This window comes from Vicugna pacos, chromosome 1 (assembly GCF_048564905.1).
Source record: "Vicugna pacos chromosome 1, VicPac4, whole genome shotgun sequence".
In the NCBI taxonomy this organism is placed as follows: domain Eukaryota; kingdom Metazoa; phylum Chordata; class Mammalia; order Artiodactyla; family Camelidae; genus Vicugna; species Vicugna pacos.
The window spans coordinates 41,011,578-41,035,301 of record NC_132987.1 but is presented as its reverse complement, the minus strand read 5'-3'; the positions used below and the strand labels follow the sequence as shown (position 1 = coordinate 41,035,301).

Genomic DNA, 23,724 nt, shown 5'->3' with positions numbered 1-23,724 from the left:
CAATTCAAATTAATTAAATATACAAAAGAATTGCAGGTAATCGAAGTTGCTTTGAAATATGTTTCAAGATGATAATAAACGTATGTACATACAATTTAACTTTCACATCACAAACGTACTGCCAAATAAAGCACGTCTTTGTGAGAAATACTTTTTAGAAGTTCTAATTAAAGAGTGTATTTTACATATAAAATTATGAACATGGCTCTACGTGGTGATGTGGGCAGAGTTCATTAAGGAAACAAAATAAGTGCTGGATATTAAAGAATAATCCTCAGGATTCTTCCAGGAGAAGAAGAACGGTTTAGGCACTGGGATCTGCATAAGCAAAATGAGTGAATGTTCAGACAGAAAATTCAAGTCAAAAGGATTCTATTAATTACATTGTATAAATTGTGGATCAAGAGCTGAGGGAAAACAATGATGAATAAAACGTGGTCCCCACCAATGTAATCTATCGAAAAAAATTTAAATAACTCAATTACTAAAAAATATAAATGGACGAGTGAGCACTCATCCAACAAAGGTGAACACTATTGAGGAACTGCAGAGAAGGGAGAGAACAGGGCATTTGGTATAAAAAGTTTTCTCAGGTGAAATGGAATTTGAGCTAGCCCCTGAGGGATGAGTAACTATGTAAGAGGCAGATGCCGGAGGAAAGGGCGTTTCTGGGAGAGGGCGGAGTGTGAGAGTGAAAAGCAGCCAGCAAAGCACATTTGTCGCCAGGGGCAGATACCACTGTGACAGGAAAGCGGGGCTCTTTGGTCACTAGGCAGGGAAGGAGGGAGTCATAACAGTAAAAGCTGAAATGGAAGTCTGGAGTTGAGTGGCAGAACTGTTCGAATCGTGGATGGAGGACCTTCAACAATGAGGAGTGTCATGATTTGATCTGTGGTCTTGAGTTCAACGGAGAAGCCACACTTAGAGTTTTGGGGAGTTGTCCACAAGTGGTTAATGGGGACTGTGTTTAATGTTAGAAGACCAGGCTAAAGATAGAACTTGAAAAAGACTTGCACAACCGGAGAGGGAAGAAATCGAGAAGCCAGAGAAGATTTAGAAAGAGACTGCAGGGAGATGGGAAGAATCTCTTACGCATCAAATGTTCATTCTTTTTGAAAACATATTCAGACACACCACCAGTAAATCTGTGGCACTTTGGCCGGTTGGACCTCATCAAAGACCTGACATGCGTAATGAGCACCTCTTTGAAGGGCTGGAACAATGTAGGATCCTCAACTCTCTGCTTTCATTCTCTCCTTCTCCATGTCATCCAACCCGGAGTTCACTTGTTCTATGAATCTGTGTTGTCACCCTCTAAAACATCCCCATCTGAAATTTTGTAACTATAACCACCGGGGTAATTCTGTACTACAGCTCTTAAAGGAGTTCCTAATGGCCTGTACTTATAAAAATAAGGGGCTGGAAATAAATATTCTGAATAATCTTAAAAGATATTATTCTAGACTCACATAGAGTATTGATCTAAAACTTATTCATTACGGTAGTTTAATATCAAGCTAATAATTAGTTTAGCACACAATCATGCAGTCTTTTCTAGACATTTGCCCATTTGTTGGCATAAAATTGCTCATAATGTCTTATTTTTCTTTTTAATTACTGTAGGATTTACCATTTTTATTTCCAATATTGGTAATTAATGCCTTCTTTTTCTCTCTCTCTGGTTGATCAGTGTTGCTTTATTGTTCATTCTATTAGTATTTTTAAAAATAATTAATTTTTGTTTTTATTGAATTTCTCTGTCTCACGTTTGTTTTCTATTTCATTAATTCCTGCTGTCACATTATGATTTTTCTTCTACTTTCTTTGGGTTTCATTTTTTGCTCTTCTTAAAAAACAGTTTGAAATGATATTTACAGTTAATTTTTCAAACTTTTTTTCCTAATATACGCATTTGAGGTTATATATATATCCCTCTAAGTGTAACTTCAGCTGATGTATTTCACAAGTTTTGATAGTTTGTTAACATTCAGTTAATTTTTTTTCTAATTTTCATTGTGATTTCTTTGACCCACCAGCTATGTAGAAATGTGTTACTAATTTTCAAATATTTGGGGACTTTAAAATATTCTGAATTACTGATTTGAAGTTTCATGCTACTGTGGTCAGATAACATATTTTTTAATAATTTCAGTCTTTCAGATTGGCTAATAATTGCTTTATGGTTCAGCTTATGCCCAATTTTGATCAATGTTTCAAGGACACTTGTAAAGAACATACATTCTGCTGGTATTGAGTGTGGTGTTTTGTAGATGTCATTTAAGTTAAATTTGTTAATTACATCAATTTTTCTATATCCTTAATGATTTTTGTTTGTTTTTATCAGTTTCTGAGTGAAGTATATTAATTATATATTTTTAAATAATTCACTCTAGTTCTATCAATTTTGCTTTTACTAAGTAGAAATAAATTTAGAACTTTGAACATTAAGAAGTTCTTATTTGAGATCTATATAAAATATAGACCCTATATCAAAGTCTACTTTGATATTAGTATAACTATACCAGATGTCTTTGGTTTATGGTTTGCAAGATATAATTCTCCCATCCTTTACCTTTTAAACTTTTCTATGTTAAAAGTGTGTCTCTTGTAAATAGCACATGATTTTGTTGCTTTTCTTAAAAATACAACTTGGTAATATTTGTGTTTTATTAGAGCATTTACCCCACTGATCTTTAATATTATTTATTACACATTTGGTTTTAAATCTTCCCTCTAAGTATTGTTTTCTACTAGTTCCAACTTTTCTACATGCCTTCCCTCTTTTTTTCCTTGCCTTAATTTCTCCTTTATCAGCTTGTCAATTATGTATTTTTTATCCTTTTATTGGTTACCCTAGATATTAAAAAATCATTCTTGGTTTTTATAACTTAATATCAGTTTTCACATTTGTCAAACAATGCAAGGACCTAAGAATACTTTTACTTCATTTATCACCCTCATGCCTTTTATGTATGGTTAGTGTTGTTATGTATTTTAATTCTATGTATGCTTTCCATCAAATAAGGCATTATCTTTATTGTTTTAATCAGTCAGTATTTGTTCAGATTTATCCGAGTATTTACTCTTTTTGTGGCTCACTCATTACTCCTTTCCCCATTTCCATGCTTTCCCCAGAATCATTTTCCCTCTGCCTGAGGAGCTACAATATTTCCATCAGCATGCATTTGTTGAGGATATATTATCTTTGGTTTTAGTTGTCATAAAATGTTGTTATTTTGCACTTGTTTTTGAAAATATTTTACAAGGTATAGAATTCTCAGTTGGCAGCTATTTTTTTTTAGCACTTTAAAAATGTCATTCCTTTGATTTCTGAACTTCATCATTAGCTATCAGTCTGCTTGTTGCTAATTTGTAGGAAATATGTCTATTTTCTTTGGACTATTTTAAGATAGTCTCTTTATTTTGATTTGGAGTTTCACTGTGAATAGCCTAAGTGGTGTTTTCTCTATACTTATTCCATTTGGAGCTCACAGTACTTTTGATTCAGCTTAATGACATTTTTGTTCAGATTTAGAAAATTCTTTCTTTTCTTTCTTTCTAGGACTCCAATTACAGCTATGGTAACCTGCTCTCCCCTACCCTTCCCCACCTCACCCCATCATCTTATGTTATTTTCTGGTTTTGTTTTTTTGTTTTTTTTTCATCCTTTATTTCTCTCCATGCTTCAGTCTGGATATAATTTTTACCCCCGATCTGTCTTCCAGTTCAGTAATCCCCTCCTTAGCTATATCTAGGTTGATACTAACCTCATCTATTGTGTTTCTAATTTTAATTGTTATATTTTTAATTTCTGTAATTTTATATTTTATTATTTTTGATTTTTAATTCTATGCTGAAATACTCTTAATATTTAATTTCTTAAATATATTAATTATGATTATTTTATAGGTCTGTGTCTGATTACTATATCTGGATTTCTCTGGAGTTTTTTTCTTCTTATTTATATTTTGGGGTTATTTTTTATTCATTTGTTTTGGGGTCATATAATCTTGTAGGCAGTTAAGGTGGGGATAGATAATCTTAAACTATCAAATAAACTTTAGCTTTTGCTAAGTTCAATCTAATTCCTATTTATCCCTACATTTACAGTGTTACCCTTTGGGATGTCCCAGCTGAAAGCCTGGAGTCTTTTGGAGGACTCCTTGCTGGTGAGGCCTAAACTTTGATCTTTGCCACCCGGCTCTTCTAGAAGATCTGTTCACCCTCTCAGCCTCTTAGCCTTTGCTTGTGAGTCAGTATATAGTAGGAAAAAATGCTCCAGGACTTTGGGCTCAGCTTTCTAGGTCTCTGTACTTCTTTTGCTTTGAAAATTTTGACTTCTGTTAACCTCACTGCCTTAATAGCTCCCAATTCCTAAGCACAAAAATTATCTATCTATCTATCTATCTATCTATCTATTTATACAGGGAGAAAGAGAGAGAGAGAGATGTAATTATGTGTATATGAGTGTCTGTGTTGTCCATTTTTGGTTATTTTTGGTGGGAGGGTTCATCTCCAATAAGCTAGTTCACCATTACCAGAAGATGAAAATGCCTGCTGTTAACTCTTAAACATTAACTGTTTGTTCACTTAAAAAAAAATCCTCTAAAAATAGTTTGCAAGAAATCCTAATGTGTAATCCTAAACTTGAAATTGTGTTCATAGAATTGTTGCCAAAAATAGAACAAAAAAATAAAGTGAAGGGGCAAGGGAGAAGACCAAGAGTTTTGCCAGAGAAATGGGAGGCAGAGAAAGAGAAAGAGGAAGAAAAACAGGAGATACCAAGGCAGAGCTGAGACAGCAGATCATTACAAATCTCCAGACAGGTTTCATCTGTTTTTCTGACTTTTTGCATAATGTGTCTTGCTTACATCTGTTACTTCTTGTTGCCCCAACCAACCCGTCTGGGAAGTTCATGGCCAACTTAGGCACTGGATGCAACCCACTGTCCTTTATTCAGACTCTTTGTTGGACTGTAGATCTGAGGCATATATATACTGCCAGCAACTCTTGTATGTACTCCAGCTGGGAATGGGACTGACTGAGCTCTCGTTTTTTCCCTCCTCCACCTCTGACCCTCCTTCAGGCCTTTCTTGGTGTTCCTGGCCATCTGCCTGACATCCAGCGTTGCTTGCCTTCCGACAAGACAGAGTGGCTCACCTACCTTCGGAACAACATCAGAGGTGCCAACACAGAGTAGACCAGATGCACCATCCAAAATACCCCTCCATCATTATTCCAAACCCAGGACTAAGCCAGGAGTTGTTCCAAAAATACATCACTATATTTTGGCCTGAATGTCACTTCCCCACTTGGCAAGCTTGGGCTCAAGAAACTGGAACAGAGATTTCTTGTTAGTCTCTCTTATATTTTCTCCTTTGGGATATACATCTTTTACTTGTTTTGTCTCTAATGTGACACAGTTGCCTCAGCTTTTACAATTATTTATAACATATCAGAAAGTAGGGAAAGCTTTACATTTTGTCTCCCATCCTCTCTGAAAGAGTTTCAGCCAAATTGTTCTCTTCATGTAAACAAATATTTTTGAGTAAATAAATGATCAGCCAAGTGAATATCTGTTGTATATTTGTACTTTTATACTGTGGTTTACAGACCTCCCCAACTACCTGTTTTCTCTTTTTCTTGGTTGAATGCAATTGTCCCATCTTCTGGGGTCCTCTGAAATCCTGAAGCTTCCACTTACTCTCCTAGTTCTCTTGCTGTCTTTAGTGAATTTAATAACTAAAAGTTACTTTTTTTTACTACTCATTGTGATGTATCAGAAACCTCCTTTGTAAGTACCCGAACCATTTTATGTAAAGATACTTTGCCTCCAGAAATGGCTGGGAAGTTTCATTGCAGCAGGAAAATGTCCTCTCCTTATAATGCCTATGTTGGCCCCACATTTACAAACAATTGTTACCTATTTAGTATTTTCTCCCCGAATCCTCAAAAACCAGAGTAGAGTAGTGTTGTGGCTTTATTTCAATTTTTAAAATGATGAAACTGAAATACGGAGAGAATAAGTGATTTCTTCAAGGTCATAGCCTTGCTAAATGAAGAAGCCAGGATCGAACCATTCTTATTCCAAGACTGTGACTCTTCTGCTGTAGCATACTGTTTTTCAGTTTTTAAAATTCCTTTCAGCCTCCAACACAGGTTATAAGGGCTCAACAAAGAATTAATGGATAAGTGAATAGATGTATACTTTATTTTCAATTCACTATTTATATATCTATTTAGAAATAGATCTAGTTAATATTTGCTTCAAGTAAAAGTAGAATTTCACTAAGGAAATGAAATACATGTATAACATATGAGCATTAATCTATGTAAGTGGTAACTAGTAACAACTTAAAATCCCAGAGCAAAAGATGAATTCCATGGTGTGATGTCAGTGTTTCTAAGTTTTAAATCGAGCTGTTCCCAGACTTGGGTAAATGGACTCTAACAAACAGGCAACTTTCTGATCTTGTGCCTTAACTTAGTCTTATCTTATGCCTTACACTAGTAGTCCCTGCCTTGTGCAAGGGCACACATGTAGACATCCAGAGCACATATGGATAACACAGTCAAACTGATAGCATCTTTCCTGGCCCAACTCTCTTGGAGATGCTATGAGGCATTTTGAATAAGTTCATATTGCATGGGAAAAAAAAGTTGTTTTTGCAGGCTGAGACCAGATCTTCCAGGAACTGACTTCTCCAGTTCCTGGAAGGTTTTGAAAATGTTAGACTATCTGTACATTGTCTTTCTGACATGTCAGTAGAGATTGCAAAGTATTATCACCACCACTAATTTACTTTTCTGACAAAAAAAAAAAGTGTACTTAAAAAAAATGAGAAGAGAGAGAGAAATCTTAATGATAGGTTCTTGAACGTTATCAGCATTACTATATATTAGCTTTTGTGTTAGAACAGCCTGTTTGGTGCCAGGAACTGTTCAAAAGCTTTATAATACAAAACGGTGAGGTTTTAACACAATGTAGTCTAGACAGAAATTGTGTTACAGTTGGATCCTTATTGTGAAGCTAAAAAACAAAATAAAATAAAGGATGCGAAATTACTCTTAATTACTTCTTGGTGCCAGATCCTGCCCGCCTACACTGAACTACTTTTAACCGTTATTTCTTCTATCCCAGCAGATTTTTTTTTCAAGTAACTGCCCTGGCCAAAGGCAGTGCTTTAAATACTAGAGTTGAGGCTACAATGTTTCTTGTGCCCAAATTCAGATTGGCCGTCCACTCTTCAGCTCAGCTCTGCATCGCCAGCTCTGCAATATACCTGTGTTGGGGAATTTAGGGCCACAGCCCTGCCAAGACCAGAACCAATTGTTTCCTCAGTTGGCAGGCAGGAGGGCTGCTGCAAGTCAGGACAGTGTCCTAGCAACCAAGTGACTCACCTCTTAAATTATCTCATTATTCTCTTACCCTAAATTGGGAGAAAGCTCATAATTTCCTTCCAATATATTTTCCTGCCACAATTTGGTTTCTCTTTTAATTATATGCAGGGAAAGAGGTTTTCATTGTGGTCAAGGTTTTCTTTTCTTACCATTTAGAGTCTTAAATTAGAATACATTCTCCATGAATATATACATATATATACACACACACACACATACACATACAAATTAAAACTTCATCTGTTGCTTCCTTTAATCTCTCTATTTTAAAAATATACATTTTTTTCTGTTAGTTTAGGACCAGTTCCAACTTCCAATCCCCAATTTAGATTACATGCTCTGAAACTAACTCCAAACATTTACTGAGTTTGAAGGTCACAGTGCTATTGATTGATTTCTAGTTATAATGTATGTTGTCCTAACATGAGTTGTGCTTTTTTCCTATAACTTTGGGCTGAATCCAACAATGCAAGGATCAAAGCATCTGGACTTGTTGCTTTCATGTTTGGCATATAAAGGGGCTGGCAGTCACCAATGTGGTCTTGGCTGGGCCCTACTTGTTTTCATTCTCTGATGTGAAACAGTTGGGAATCACAGACCCTCCAACGGCTAGAGTGGACTCAATAAAAATTGGCTTAATAATCTGCCAAGCGTTTGGAAGTGCCAGTCTCCACAGTTTTTCAGCAGTTATTGGCCATGACATGTTTCTTTCTTTTTTTTTTTTTAAGGAAAGAATTTGCTGTGAAATTAGTTTTGAGATCAACATTTGCAATAGTTAAACTATTCATCTTTGTAAACTGACTTTATCATCTTTGATCTTATTTAATTCATTATTTCACATATTTCGTTTTTTTTTTTTACACGATCGTTCCTTTTATCCATTTGTTTCTCTGTTTCTCATGAAAATCAAATGTAAAATTATAGCAAATGATGAAGCCAGGTTAAATATTTGACAGTTCTATCTAAAGTTCATTATCTAGTCATCTGAAAGTTTCCAGTTAATTAGATGTAAAGCCTTTCACATTAAATAATTGAAATTTGATTCCAGTAAAAAATATTAAACATATTTATAAAACTCTATCATATATGTGAACATCTATTTTGATTAACATGAGGAATTTTCCAAATAGTTTTTTTTTATATTAAACTCCAGGGAAATACTGTTCTTATATTGAACTTTATTCCCATGAATACTATCTTAAAAGGTGGAATTGTTAGCTAAGACTTGTAAATATTTTCATTATTTAGGAATTTCATTGGCTTTCATTATGGTTTTTGAATTTATCACCATTTTTATCTTTCTCTACTGTCTTGTTTTTCACCAAAAAATAGTTGTAGTTAACATACATTTTCTATGGATTGTTAAGCTCTTCCAAGAGAAGGCTGTACCAGGGTAAATATAATAGCATTGAGGGTGGGGGATAGGGAGCACAGTCAGGAGAATGTATTAGTAATTTTTTTGGTAAAATATAGCCCTAATTTGAATTTGAACTTCTGCTCTAGCCATTGCAACTGGATAAAAAGGAAGCAATAATGAACTTAAAATTTGGAAAGAAAGAAAATTACCACTATTTGCTAACAATACATTTATTTAGAAAATTCAATAAAATGAATTAAAAAGCTTCACAAACAAGAAATGCATTTGGTTAAGTTTGTTGGAGAAATGTTAAAAATCTGAAGTCATATATAAAAACAATGGCATGCTAAGAGATCAAATGGATACCTCTTTTCAATAAGAATAGCAACCAAAAGTGAAAAATAGAAGAATAGATTAACAGGAAATGCATAAGACCTGTAAGAAGAAAATGCTGAGGAAATAAGATTAAAATAAATGAAAATGTACAAAATATTTTTGGATAAGAAGACACAACATCTCAAAGATTTTTCCTTATATATTTTATATATTTAGTGTTAAAAGAGATATTTTTCAGAAGCAAACATGCTGATCTTAAGTTCATGTGGAAAAATTAAGCAAGAAAAGCAAGAAAAAATCTGAAAAATGGAAATAATGAGGGCCCCAACCCAATATAGAAGCTTAGTATAATGCTACAATAATATTAAAACAGTGCAATGCTGGCACATGACTAGACAGACTGATTAATGGAATAGATCAAAATGGCCATGAATAGACTCAGAAATGGATAAGCATCTAGTGTATGATAAAAGTGGTATTACAACTTAGTAAAGAAGAAAGAGTTTATTTAATAACTATGTTCGAACAACTGAGTTAACATACAGAAGAAAACAACTTGAAACTCTACCTCGTTTGCTACACCAAAATGAATTCTAAAATGGATCAAACATTCAAATCCATAGGATAATTTTTATAACCTGAGCAGAGAAGGCCTTTTCAGTTACATAAATTGAATTCAATTGCATAAATAAATTCAATTAAATGTAAAAGAATCTGCATGGATTAAAAAAAATAAAACATTAAATATGAATTAAAAGCTAGGACTCTATAAATTATATAAGAATAAAGGAGTCATTTTCCTAATATCTGAAAATTTGTTGTGAATAATTAGGTAAAAATGAGCACAATGAAATTTGAACAATGTCAAAATCTGTGGAGAAATGAAAATAAATGGCTGTAAAGGAAATTAAAAATTTTCTCCCTTGCTTATAATGACAGAGATTTAAATTAAAACTATATATGGGTATATCTCTTACTTTTCAGTTTGGAAAACAAAATCTAAAAATTTTATGTGCTACATTAATAAGAATATGGAGACACCTGCTTTTTCATGAATTGATGTCAATAAACTGGAAGAATTTCTATGAGAAGCAATTTGGTAACACCTAAACTTTCTAAATGTGTGCACCCTTTAACCAAGCAATTTTGCTTCTAGGAATTTATTGCACAGTTATGCGTGCTTATGCACAGATGACAAGAACCTCAACATTTATTGCAGAATTGTCTTTAATGAGAGCATTAAAACAACCTAATCAATATTTAATGGGAAATGAGCAATAAATTGTCCTATATCCACAAAATAGAATATTATGCTGTGGTTAAAAAGAAGCAGCATAAATTAAGAATTTTATTTTTCTAACATAAAAGCTGTGTGGTGGTACAGTGACACAAGTACACCAGCAGAGATGCAGGCTTCTTTCTTTCTCTCACTAAGTCTCACCATGTGCCTTACCACCCACTTAGTAAGAGATGGTTGCTCCATGTCCAGCATCTTACTGATATTTTAGGCAGAGAGAAGTGAAACTATACATTTTGCAGCCTTTTAAAGAATATTCCCCAAAGCCCCAACTATCAATTTCTGTTTTCCACCCATTGGCCAGAACTGTACTGAATAATTGCTAATGGCAAGGTAACTTGGAAATACTACATTTTATCTGGGAACAATTTTTTTTCCCCCAGAACAGAATGAACTTCTATTATAAGGAAGGAAATCTTGTCAGGGGTTGGGCAAGGAAGAACGGGTGTGGGTGTGTGTGCTTGTGTGTGTGTGTGTGTGTGTGTGTGTGTGTGTATGCGCTCATGCACATGCCAGTGCTTATAGACCCAGTGGGCATCTAGGAGGAGGAATAAGAAACAGGTGGTTTTTAGTTTCCTCTAAGGAGGGGAGAACAGGATTGCAGGTAAGAGTAAAGATATCCTTTTTACTGTATAGGCTTTTCTAACTTGAATTTTATACCTCATTCATGTATTGTTTATTATAAAAATATTTTAATTAAAAATTATACTTTCTTTTAAAATGCTTTTTAATGAAATTCTTCAAAACTTCTAATAATTTTCTTAATCAAATGCTCTCATATTACAAGGGTAATTTCTACCATACAATTTGCATTGTTACTAAAATCTGTTAACCCCTTCATAGAGAAGGATTTGGGTTAAACTTCAGTTTTGTCACTTGCGGGTAGTAGGGCTTAGAGCAAGTTACTTGTAATATCCCTAGGCTTCTGTTTTCTTATGTACAACATGGGGATAAGGTTATTGTTGGAGCATTATACCAGATAATGTATGTAATGCATTTAACATAGTACCAGACACAGTGTAGATGTTTCACAAATGGTACCTACCATTTCTGTTATCATTAAAATAATTACTACTTCTGAGAACATTCAGATGAGACTCTATATCTTATCTCTAAATTGTAACATAAAGATCAGCCAGTTTAGAACTAGTAGAGAAACAAGAGACCTGTAATAAGGAGCAATAGCCTATTTTATGTCTTAACCACAGTCTAAGAGCGTCATAGTTTCTACAAGCTTCATATCATGTGATATGGGCAGTTATGCTGCTAGACTCAGTTCTGTAAAACATCTATATATTCTCGAGGTTAAATACTGTTAATGCTAGACTCTAGACACTGCAAGTGGGCAATCAGTCTTGAACACACTTATGCCAGATTAAAAGGGAATTGAAACTTCCGACTCAACTCTGTATTTGTAACACTCTAATATTCATTGGTAAGTGATTGCAAAAACTGACTTTCCAAAAAGTCAAAATGAGTCAAAATACAGAAAGATGATAGTTAATATAAGTGAGAGACATTTGAAAAGTGAACCTAAGGTAGGAAAACATACTTGCACTTTGACATTCATGGTGGGTCCAAATTCTAAGTAGCACTATTGGTATATGTCCCACAACTCAAATGCAATACATTACAACTGAAAATAAATAAATAAAAAAGCCCTAAGTGTCTCCTTTGGATTGTTAATGGTTTTATAGAAAAAAGACTAAAGTCATTTGGTGAGCAGGTTTTTGTGTGTGTGTGTGATCTATTTCCCACAAAGAAACAAAGATTTTCTATCGCCTAAAAAGACAACTTTGCCAGTAGGGGTGAGAGAAGAAAATCAGCTGGACAAGTAGGTAATGACTAGTCTGTGAAGCTCAAACACTGTTCATACTATCAGCTGCATGGTACATGCATCAGATTTGCCCCTTAGGGAAAAAGAGACAAAATATTCCCTGTCCTGCTTCTTAAGGGTTGCCTTCAAAAGCTTTTTAAGTTAATCTTTGAAAGCCAGGGGTCTGGTCTACTAGTATAGCATGCTTAGTTCAACACTTAACACAGTTGACTATTTCAAGGTCTTACTGTTTTTCTTTTTTAATTAAATATATATTGAACTTGAAGAGTGTCTTAATACTGACTTAATACTATGTGTATATGAAGTTTCAGAAATCTTTGTGACTCAACAACACATTCAAAATTCCCACTTTCTTTGGAAATTGAATGTAACATTTTCAATATACAGGCAAGGTAACTGAAATAAAGAGATTTGATTTACCCCAAGGCTCTTGAAATTCTAGAGCAACAACCTTAAAAAGTTACCAAGTTTCAGTTGTTTAGAAAGGTTGTCTTTAAGTCTTGGCCAAAATATGCAAGTCTTGCAGTTTTCCAAACCATTAACTGTATCAGTAACATAGATACACAGGGCTGAATGCTGAAACCAGAAGGAGCTGAATATGTTTCTTTGTGCTCCCTTATCCCGTGCCCTTCACCAGCACGGCTGTGTCTTATACATTTCAGTCTTTAAGGTGTTCACTTAGCTTCTCCACTCCTTCATTCCAGAGCTGTTGGGGAGGGTTCTGAAGAGGGGAGGGACTACAATAACTCTCATGTGGCACCTGGCCATCAAAAGGAAGCAGCTAAAAATCACTGTAAGCCTTATATATTTGCATATTAATACTGCTGTTTCCACAGTAAATATCTTGGCATCCATTTTTGACTCCTTTTCAGTAAAAAGTTTAGCGTTGGAAGCATTTCTTTAATCATTTCTTCAAAGCACCAGCAAGCTTTCAGGTTTTCACAATTCTCACATATAATCTTGAAAACTAAGAGAGGTACCTCTATAAGGGAACATGTGAGAGGAAGGGAGAGGGGGCTGGGAGAGAGAAGGAAAGAAAACAATGTTAGGTTATAGAGCTCTTGTATCCTTAAAGACAGCTTGGAGACATGGAAACCATATGTGAACTTTTAGCTAATAAAATGAAATGCCAAAATGTGGTGGCTAAAGCTATTGCACCCAAAATGTAATTGGACATATGCTCATTTACTTGCTTATAATCAAAACATTAAAAAAAAACTGTTTTGAACTCAAGCTAGGTGTAAGTATTGGACTAACTTAATTCACGTAATTATCTCACATGGAAAGAATGCATTTGTGCCATGGTGTTATTATTACATTAAGAAAAGTAAACAATGTATAAGTTGGAATAGATAATACTTAAGCAAAATGAAAAAATTCCCACTGCGCATGCTGAAAAAAGGAAAAGAACATATTAATTTTACACTGAAGCTATTTTCCAATGAACGTGCTGTTTGGTGAGCATGCTTGCTGTAGATTGATCGTGTTCTCGCAAACGAATGTCAGTCTGTTTAGGTAATCAATGCAAATTTCATTTCTTCAGTCAAAAATAACAGCTTTTACAAGTCTGGTGAAATTGCCAGTATGTCAGGCTTTGGTTGCTAAACACAGTTTATGTACCACATGGATCTAGATTTCTTATGTGAATTCATTCAATAATATCAAAATAGTATTGGCTTCCCCTACCCAAAGGCCCTTTTTAATTCATCAATCTAATCTACTTATCTTTACTTACTTATTTGTTTGTTGGTGAACTGGTTTATTAAACACTTAGAATGAAGCACAGTTATGAAAAACTAAGATCCTGAAATAGGTCATATACACAGGCATTAGTTAAGGATTAAATATAAAAGAAAGCAAGAATAAATCAGAATTTTTTAATTTAAGCAATTATGAGGGGTGATGAGAAATTTGACTTAATTCGGAATAAAGAACTATTAACATGTTTTTATTAACTCAGAAAACATTTGAGTAGGAACATTACAGGAGACCAGATGGCAGAATTAAATGAGAAAAGTTAAAAATCAAGTTTTCTTTCTCAAAACAAGGTAGCATAATATACTAAACAAACATATATGAAATGTGTAGAGAACATTGGTACAGCAACCTTTCAACCCACGAAAGAACGTGATGCAAACTGAGGAACAGTGACAGACCGTGACAATAGACCATGCTCCCACCACTTCCTTTTCCTCATGTGGTATGTATCCAAGTAGATGCTTAACAGAGAATTCACAGGCCGTCTATCTTTATCTAATCAATAATTTATTGAAAACTTATTTATAGTTAGGACACAAAGAATCATTATAAGGTAAAGTTTGTCAGCAAAAATATTTTTAGATAATGTAAATCTGAAGGTAGATCGATGAGTGACCATCACTGGGGTGGAGGCACGCAGGCTGTGTGACTGTAGAAGCAGGGTCCCAACGACGGGGGAAAACAAGGTGAGAGCTGGAAAGGAAGACATCGGTGGAGCTGGAGAAAAAAACGTTCATGTTAGGAGATAATGTGGGACATCGAGGAACACTTTAAGGGGCTGAAAAGAAAAAAAAAATCAGATTGAACTGAAATCTGAAAATAGGGCGGGTTGATTCAGTACTTTAAATTCGGTAAATTTAAAGATTTCAAATCAGTTTTTTAATTTTTTTAACATGCTTTGGGGGTGTGTGTGTGGAGAATAAGCTGGATGGGGTGTGTAGAAGGCTTGTAGAAGTCCCTGTGGTTAATTCTGTAGTTTATATTCAAGGTGGACTAAAGCAGGGACTTTCCAGAAAACAATGAAGGCACAGTATTGGTTTGTGTCAACTGTAATGGAAGAAAGGACTCTGCCTCCTAGTGTGGAGCCACTGAGCTAGGATGATGTCCTGAAAGCGTCTAGAGTACAGAAACAATTGCTGAAAGATTAATCAGTGGATTGATTGAGAAAATATGAACCCAGAAAACATTATGGAAAAGAATCATAAGGTCATATCAATGTATAGCAAAACTAAAGATGACAGAATAAACATGAGAATGAAAAACAGCATCATTTAATTTTCCCTTTCCATGAAACGAAAAATCATGTCCTTAGGAACAGAAGAGAAAGAGATTCCTACCCAATGCTGAAACCAACTCTAGAGCATCTCTGTCATCTATGAGTTCACACTCGGTGTTCAGGGGTGAACTGAACTTCCAAAATCGGTGATCAGTGTAACTGCCAACCGTAAAGTTCCAACAGCAAATTCTCAAAGCTTACTAAAAATTTTTCAAACACAGTTTACTGATTCTTGCTTAAAGTTCTAAAACCAAGCCTTGAATATATATGTTATATTGAAATATTAAAATAATATACAAGTATGTATTGAATTCACCCATTTATTAAATGTTAATTATATGTCAGGTGACGTAGTTATACCATAGTGGTTAAAAATACAGGCTTTAAAGTCCAACTGCCTAAGTTAAAATTCTAATTTTGTCATAAATTTGTTACTTTCAGCCAGGTGTTCTTTCTCTTAGTTTTCTTATCTTTACAAACCAAATAATAATATTTGCTTCATACCTCATAGGGTAATTATGAAAATTAAACAGAATATTTACAAGCAAAGTGCTTAGAATAGTGGCCAGCATATAATAAGCACTCAATACACATTAGTCCTCACAACACTACAAAAGAAGTGAAAATTGAAGCTCACGGATTTTAAGAACTTTGTCTAAGTTCATCCATCTAGTTAGTAGCAGGGCAGGGTTTTAACCCAGGTATGTCTGTCGTCATAGTGCTTCATTACTTAACAGTCACGACTAGCCCTCTGCCTTCTCCTTCAATTAACTGGCCCGCCAGGCATCCATACACAGAAATGGGTCAGCCTCACGGCTCTCCATTTCCCTCCTGCACAAAGACTGGTCAAACGTTCCTTACTCTTCCCTGACCTCTACAGAATTCAGTGAACCTAATCTACAGATCCAAAAACTTAACTCATTAAGAAAAGAAAAAAAAAAAAAAAGCTCAAATGTCTTCAGAAGCAGCAGAATGGCTCTTCACTTTGTTTGTTTGCTTAGGCTCATGTAACCGTCCAAGGAAAACATTTCAGATTTTGGAAAGGAGTTGATTTTCAGTGTTGAAAAAAAATGACATGATAACTGGACAGAGTTGGCTCCAGAGGGGGCAACAGCATATAAAATCATGAGACACTTCAACCATCCTGTTAAAGTTAGAAAAATCCATTACCAAGTTGTAGAAGGAAAACAACTTGCGGAAATATCATCGAGGGCCGACCGTTTCCAATCACTGGTACTCCATTCATTATATGCTCGAGTGGTTCCAGGAACAACAGAAGACCGTGCACTGTTACAATGCCAAGGACAAGAAAGGCAACTCGGCCTGTCGGGCTGACTTCCCCTCACAGCAATCCGAACATTTCAGGCTTCACTTCCCTTGCCCAGATGAGTTAGTCACTGGGGAAGCGAAGTCCCGGCCAAGGACTCCTTTCTCAGAGAAGACTCACTGCTCTCTTGTGGACCATCGGCTTCTCTCAAGTCCTCAGGCCCAGTGCACACCAGCTCTGTTTGGGAGGGGCAGGAATGACTCTTTGTTCATCTTCATTCTAGCTTCCCTTAGTTTCTTATTTTAAGAGCTTCCAATAAGTTGAACACTATCTTTGCACAGTATCCCTCATTCTTCAATTACCCCTACAAGACTGTTTCACTGTCTAAGCAAGGAAATTGATGACATTAAGTTTAAAAGAACAGGTACTAGCAGGTGATAGAAATGGGATTTGGACCCAGATCTGTTGAGTTTCAAGATCCGTGGCTTTTCATAGCGGGGTTTGGAGGGATGAAAAATGCAGTCAACAGTATGGCGCCTATGCTAGAGTCGGGGTGGGGAGACAAGTTTTGTTTGAACAAGTCTGAAACATTGATGCCACTGAAAGAAACAGCAATTTTCAGTGGGGAGAGCATCTGGAAAAGCAGAAGAAAAATCTTGTGTAGTAAATATCTTCTTATGAAAGAACGGGTGGGTCAGGGGAAGGTAGAATTTTAGCTTGCCTGGAGGTCCCACATTTCAGCTTTAAGCAGACGTACTGTCAGTGGCCACAATGAATAAAATAGTCAGCCATACTGAAGCATCATTTTTAAATTCCCATTTGACATGCTGATTTGTATTTTACCTGAATTGTTATACTGCAACAGTTAAATTCTTGCTAAGCTAAAGCACACACATCCCAAACCTGCTCTGTAAATTTAGTTGCTGATATGTTTATGAGTTCGATCTTTCTAATGAGATCTTAAACTCGGTGAAGAATCTCTAAATATTAAGTCTAGATACTATTATGCTGTGAAGACCCCACTTTGAAGACTATAACAAGTCTAGATCTGAAAGCCACAACTATCCAAAAATCAAAGTTGCTTGGTCTTGAGATGACATTGTTTGATTTACATATCTGGTAATGATTGCTTAAACATGTTGAAGATCTTTGTGAAAAGAATTAGCAACTGGCATTGGTTTGTCACTCGGGGATGCTTGCCCACTACAGTATAACCCAGAGTTTTTATTAGAAACCTATGTTTTCATCACAGGTTCTGAATTGAACTCATCTGTTAGCCTCCTTGTTCTCTAAAAAATGTGTACCCTAGAATAATAAAATTGGCTTCATTGAGTCACTCTCCCTTTTCTGTTCTCTTTAGGGTTTTGTTCTAGTATCTCCAGCTCAAGAAAAAATAAATTTATGTAGGGCTTGAGTTAGGGAACAGCTGGTATTGAAAATGTTTCTCTTCTTTAAGCCTTCTCCCTTTCTTATCCAAACAGAGAAAAGACAGATTTGTTTTCTCCTACTCAGAAGGAGTGGAGTGAAGTTCAAATCCAAAAAAGAGACCGAATGCTGTTCTACCTCACTATTCACTCCTACTTTAAACTTTAACTTTTGGATTCACATTGTCTTCAGAACGTTAAACCATTTTTCAAAACATTAGCCTCCCAAGAGATAGGTGAGGATTAGTTCCAGTTTAAGCAATACTTAAAGACACAAATTTTTAAAAACAAAGTAAAACAAACAGGCTGGATGTCCTTTTTCTCTTTCTTTTTAGACAATGAAGTTATAACATTGAAAACATCCTAGTTCACAGCATCTCAAACTGTACTCTCTCGACCCACATATCCTCCAAAAAAGAAGTTTGGGAAGACATGAGCTGTTGAGAAGTTGCCAGTTAAGAAGTCAGTTTGGAAGCCACTTTAAACCAAAGTTGTGTAATCAGAACTGTTGGTCTTAAGTATGTGTTTGAGTAATGTATTAAATGGCATTAACATGGACAGTAAAACTCTTGCATTATTTTCTTCCCTGGGGGCATATAATGCAAAACTTCATTGACTGGAGCCAGTTTGGTAAATGGGGCAGAAAATGCCTGCAGAACTGATGTAATGTTATGAAGAAAGTGGAGCATAAGATGGCATGTAAACTCTTAATGGCATTGTTTCCTCGATTCTCCATGTGCAGCAAAGTGGAGATTGTTGCTGCTTTTAAGGGAACGTCTGATTACAATTAACGCACCAGCATGTACGTTTGCTGGCACATGTATGACTATGGGGTACAGATTAGAATTCATGTCATCAAGCTTTGATTTCATGTTCTGCCCCTTAAAAGTGCCATACATTTTAAATATGCTGTCAGCAACCTGTTATCTGGTAAAAAGAAAAGCAGTGTAACTACTCACCAAATAAAATCCCCTATAAAACCGAAACCTCAGTTTCACTTTTCAGGCACTGGTTTCATTGCTTCTTCCACCCACTCCTTCTCTCTGCCAGGGCCTCTAATGAGCAGCAACTCAGGCCAAACTCTGCCCAGCGTGAGCAGGTGCGACTGTTGGGATGTGAAATGTAGTTTGCCTAGAACCGGACTACCACTTGCTGGCAAGACCACAGGGGCACTAGAGAGAAAATTTAAGCAGGTTGTTTACAAATAATGACAATGAATCATCCTGTTTAATAAGACTATGTTATTCATTTGAATAATACTCATTATATTTAAATACAACATTAAAGAAATATTTCTGGAAAGATTTCCTTAGTACTTTATTAAATGTAAAATAGGTAGGTTTCTAGAAAGAAGGACACATTTCTTTCTATCTTCACAAAGCCCAGAAAAGCAGAAGCTGTTTGGATGCTATGATCATTCATTTATTCACTCATTCATGTATTTACTTGAAAAAAACCCAAGGCATTCCAAAATAATTAATTTTACTTATTTCTTAGATGAATCAGTGAATACAACCGTGGGGCTTATGAAACAAAAACAAGATTATTTTACTGTTACTTTGATTTGACTATCTAGTAAATTTTTTAACAGAAAGATTTGATATTTTCATAGCTAATACTATGTTCAGTTTAAATTATGCTCTATGTATGTTATGAGAAGGAAGAAATATGCTGAAGAAATATGCTAAAAAACTCAAGGGTGAATGTGGGAATCAAAACAGATGATGTGATGTGGAAGGCATTTTGAAAGTGGTGAAACATTTCACAGACTTGCAAGTTTATTATTATCTTTTGAGGTAAAATGGTATAGGGGAGAGAGCAGACAAGAAGTGAAAAGTCAAGTATAATCTATGCCACTGGCGTTGTGTGGACCTGTGTAGGTCATTTACCCTCTTAAAGACTTAGTTTCTGCTTACATAAATAGTCCCTCTCTAATAACTGCTTTATCCATCTGCCACCCAAGCGTTCTGTGAGAGTCAAATATATTTAAAAGCACTTCTTTGAACTGTGAAGCACAATAAATAATTTTGCAATTTAAAAAATGCATGCTTCTTGATTATAGTCACCATTTGGAAGAACAAAAACCACAGCTAAACTTCAGAAATCGGGACATTGCAGAAGCCTATTTCATACAAATGCAGGAATTCAAGTACTTCAGAAACTTTCACATATAAGTGTGATTAGTATAAATAAAAACCTCTATTCAATTAAATGTCTTTGAACTGGAAATATAAATGCAATTTGCAGATTTCTTAATTGATGTTATATTTAAAATAAATTATTTTCTAATTTACATTTTTCCTTTTGATACATGTAAAAAATGTATAATACATATATTGTAAAATGATATAAAATGCAATAACAAATATGTTATAAAGCACAAGAATACATATACCCAACCGCCATGAGCCTAAAAACTAGGACATAGCAAGAATGTGTATATTAGACAGTCCTTGTAGGAATCAGATAAGATACAAGAATTTAACTGAAATGAATCAATATTGCACCAGCGATGACTAAAGGTTGCCATATCTTCAATTATTGTGTCGTCAGATTCTCAATTTCTGCCAGTCGAGTGGGTAAAATGGTAGCTACCTCACTGCATCTTAATTTTCATTTCCCTTGTTACAAATGAGTTGAAATTTTCATGATTTTGCTTGACAAAATGTTTCCTCTTTTGTGAAACTCCTGTTCATATCTTTTGCCCAGTTATTTTTAGAGTAATTATATTACTGATCTACAAGTTTAGAAAAGTATTTGAGGCAATAATCTTTTGATGGTTATACATATTGCAAATACCTTCCCAGAGCTTGGGACTTTATTTTCATATACTTTTAAGACACAGAAGTTGTTAATGTAATTAGAGTCATCAGTCTTTTGTGGTTAATCCTTTTCATGCATTATTTAAGAAAATCTTCTTTACCCTAATTTTAGAGATAGCTCTCTTATATTTTCTTCAAAAATTTTTAGTTTTGTTTCAGAGAGACATCTTTAAACCATTAGCAACTATTTTTAATATGGTGACAGGAAGGGGCCAATTCAGTTGGTTGATATGTATTTACATTTTTAAGCTACATTTATTGAATAGCTTTTCATTTCCCCCAGAGATCTGACATGTCACCCCTGTATTTTTCAAGATTTCTTCTTCACCTGAACCTGTATTCTGTCCTATGGGTCAGTCTGTCTATCCATGCGCCAATACCACATTTTCTTATTTACTGTGGTTTTCTCTTAATTCTTAATATCTGGTTGGATAAATGATCCCTCTTATTCCTCTCCCTCATGAATATCTTAGCTAATCTTGGCTTTTTTCTCTTCCATATAAATATTAGAATCTGATTTTAAAATCCTTCATAAAGTTTTAATTAGAACAACACTAAATAATGCTATAGAACAATATGGGGACATTTGCTATCTCTATAACAATGACTGTATCTACATATAAAACATCTCTTCATTAATTTAGGTCTTGGTTAAATTATTTGGGTAAAGTTTTTTTGGTTAAATTATTTGGGTAAAGTTTCAAAATATTATTAAGTCTTGCACATCTTTTGTTTGATTTCCCTCTAATAGGTTATATTTCTTATTGCTACTTAAAATGACATTTAGAAAAATGATGTATTTTCTGATCTCTGTTACCGTTCTGTAATGATGCAAGTGATTATTGCACTTTAATTTAATATTATGCTAACTTGCTCTATAAACTCACATTATACTTACCACTCATATTATATTCTTTTGGTTCTAATTTATTACTTTTTGATGTCTTTAATTTCTTTTTATTTTCTTACTGAGTACCAGCTAGGATGGTTGAGGCTTGCCTTATAGCCTAATATAAATGCAATCAATTTTGTAAATATTGTAAATGTCCTTGAGAAGAATGTATATGCTGCAATCTGGGGTGTAGTGTAATATATATTTCTACTACATCAAGATTACTAAAACTTTTCTATGACTATATTAATTTTTTCTGCTTTGACCTATCAATAATTAAAAGTGTATTGAAATTCCCATTATGGAAATAAACATCTCAATTTTACCTGTATGCCTATTCATTTTTTTCTTTATGTATTTTAAAGTCACTTCAAATTCAAACAAATGATATCTTCTGTAGGAACTGAAATTTTAGTACTAGGTAATGATCCTCTTTGTACCTAGTAGAGCTATAAAAAAAACTATGTACCCATCAAATAATCACTCCCCATTCCCTCACGCCCAGCCCCCGGTAACCTCTGTTCTCCTACTCGCTGTTTCTATAAATGTGTCTAGTCTATGATTTTACCTATTCCTCACAAAAGTAGAATCATACAATATAGTCTCTTTTGTCTGGCTTATTTAACTTAGTGTAATGTTTTCAAAGTTCATCCATGTTGTAGCAGGTAACCAAATATAACTTTTGTCTGAAAGTCTATTTTTTACTGATATTACATTACCTGCCAGCGTTCTTTTAACTAGTATTTGCCTGATACATCATTTCAAATCTTTTAGTATCAGCTTTTCGTATCTTTGTGCATTAAGACTTTATTTCCTTAATTCAATCTGAAAAAAATCTGACTTTTACCTGACAAATCAATATTGTGGTTACTGACATCTACTGGTTGATTTTTTTTTACATTTAGATTTTATATGCTTTTTTCTTCTTTCTCAAAGTTTTTTAAAAACTTGATTGAGGTTGAGATTTCTGTTATTGTTTTGGTTTTCCTTTATTGTGTTTTTTTCCTGCACTGCTTTGGAGTTTGCAAACCTTATTTTATCATATTTAACTCAACAAAATCTGAAGCTGAACAATGTATTAATCCCTACTTTTCAATCAGGAAAGTCTTAAAGAATGTGTCTAGTAGTCCATATTGTTTCTTCAGAAATATGTCTAAATCTCTAATATAATCCAAAAACACACATTTTATCATTTACTTTGGAGAATAAATAGGGAGCATTATGGAAAGAATGTTTGTATCCTTCCAAAATTCATATGTTGAAATTCTAAGCTCCAACGTGATGGTGAAAGGAGGTGAGGCCTTTGGGAAGTAACTAGGTCGTGAAGGTGGGGCCCTCATGAATAGGGTTAGGACCCTTTAAAAATGACCCCAGAGAGCTCTCTTGCCCTCTTCTGTCAGCTGAAGACACAGCCAAAGGATAGCTGTTGATGAACTAGGAAGTGGGCTCCTACCAGACACCAAAACTGCCAGGACACTGATCTTGGATTTCCCATTCTTCACTCTGCAAAAAGAAATGTTTATTGTTTAAACCACCCAGTCTACATAGTTTATTAAGCAGCCCGAACAGATTAAACCAAGAAGTAAATACATTGTGAGCTAGATCATAGCATATAATAGCATGGATTTGAATTTTTAAAAATATGGACTCAAGTTCTGGCTCCACGCTTATTTGACCTTCAGCAAGTTCTTTATAGTCTCTAAGCCTAAGATATTTCTTTTAGTAAAGTGGGTGCAATAATATATACCATGAAGCTTTAATTAATTTATTTGTTCATTTATTGACTGATAAATATGTGTTTGAACTAATACGTGACTGTTCCATATTAAATGCTGGATGTGTAGTGATAAACAGAAGGTACTTATTTCCTGCCCTCATAAAATTTACAGTGTTAGAAACACAGAACTTAAAAAAAATACAAATAATTGAGACAAATTCTCAGAAGAAAGAAACTGAGAGGCAATAGGAGTCTGTTTTAATGATGTTGTGTATGAAATGTATGGAATACAGTAAACACTCAATAATTGATGGTGGCATTATTATGAATAATAATTTTC

The 23,724-nt window shown here is 34.6% G+C and overlaps 1 long non-coding RNA gene across 1 annotated transcript; it reads right to left on the bottom strand.

Moving 5' to 3' along the window:
- Positions 1-14,472: 14,472 nt before the first annotated feature.
- Positions 14,473-15,428, bottom strand: LOC140696440 (uncharacterized). The gene is made up of 2 exons (XR_012072788.1): positions 15,324-15,428; positions 14,473-14,703 (listed from the first exon to the last, which is right to left on the bottom strand). It is a non-coding gene; the product is annotated as an uncharacterized lncRNA (long non-coding RNA).
- Positions 15,429-23,724: the final 8,296 nt, after the last annotated feature.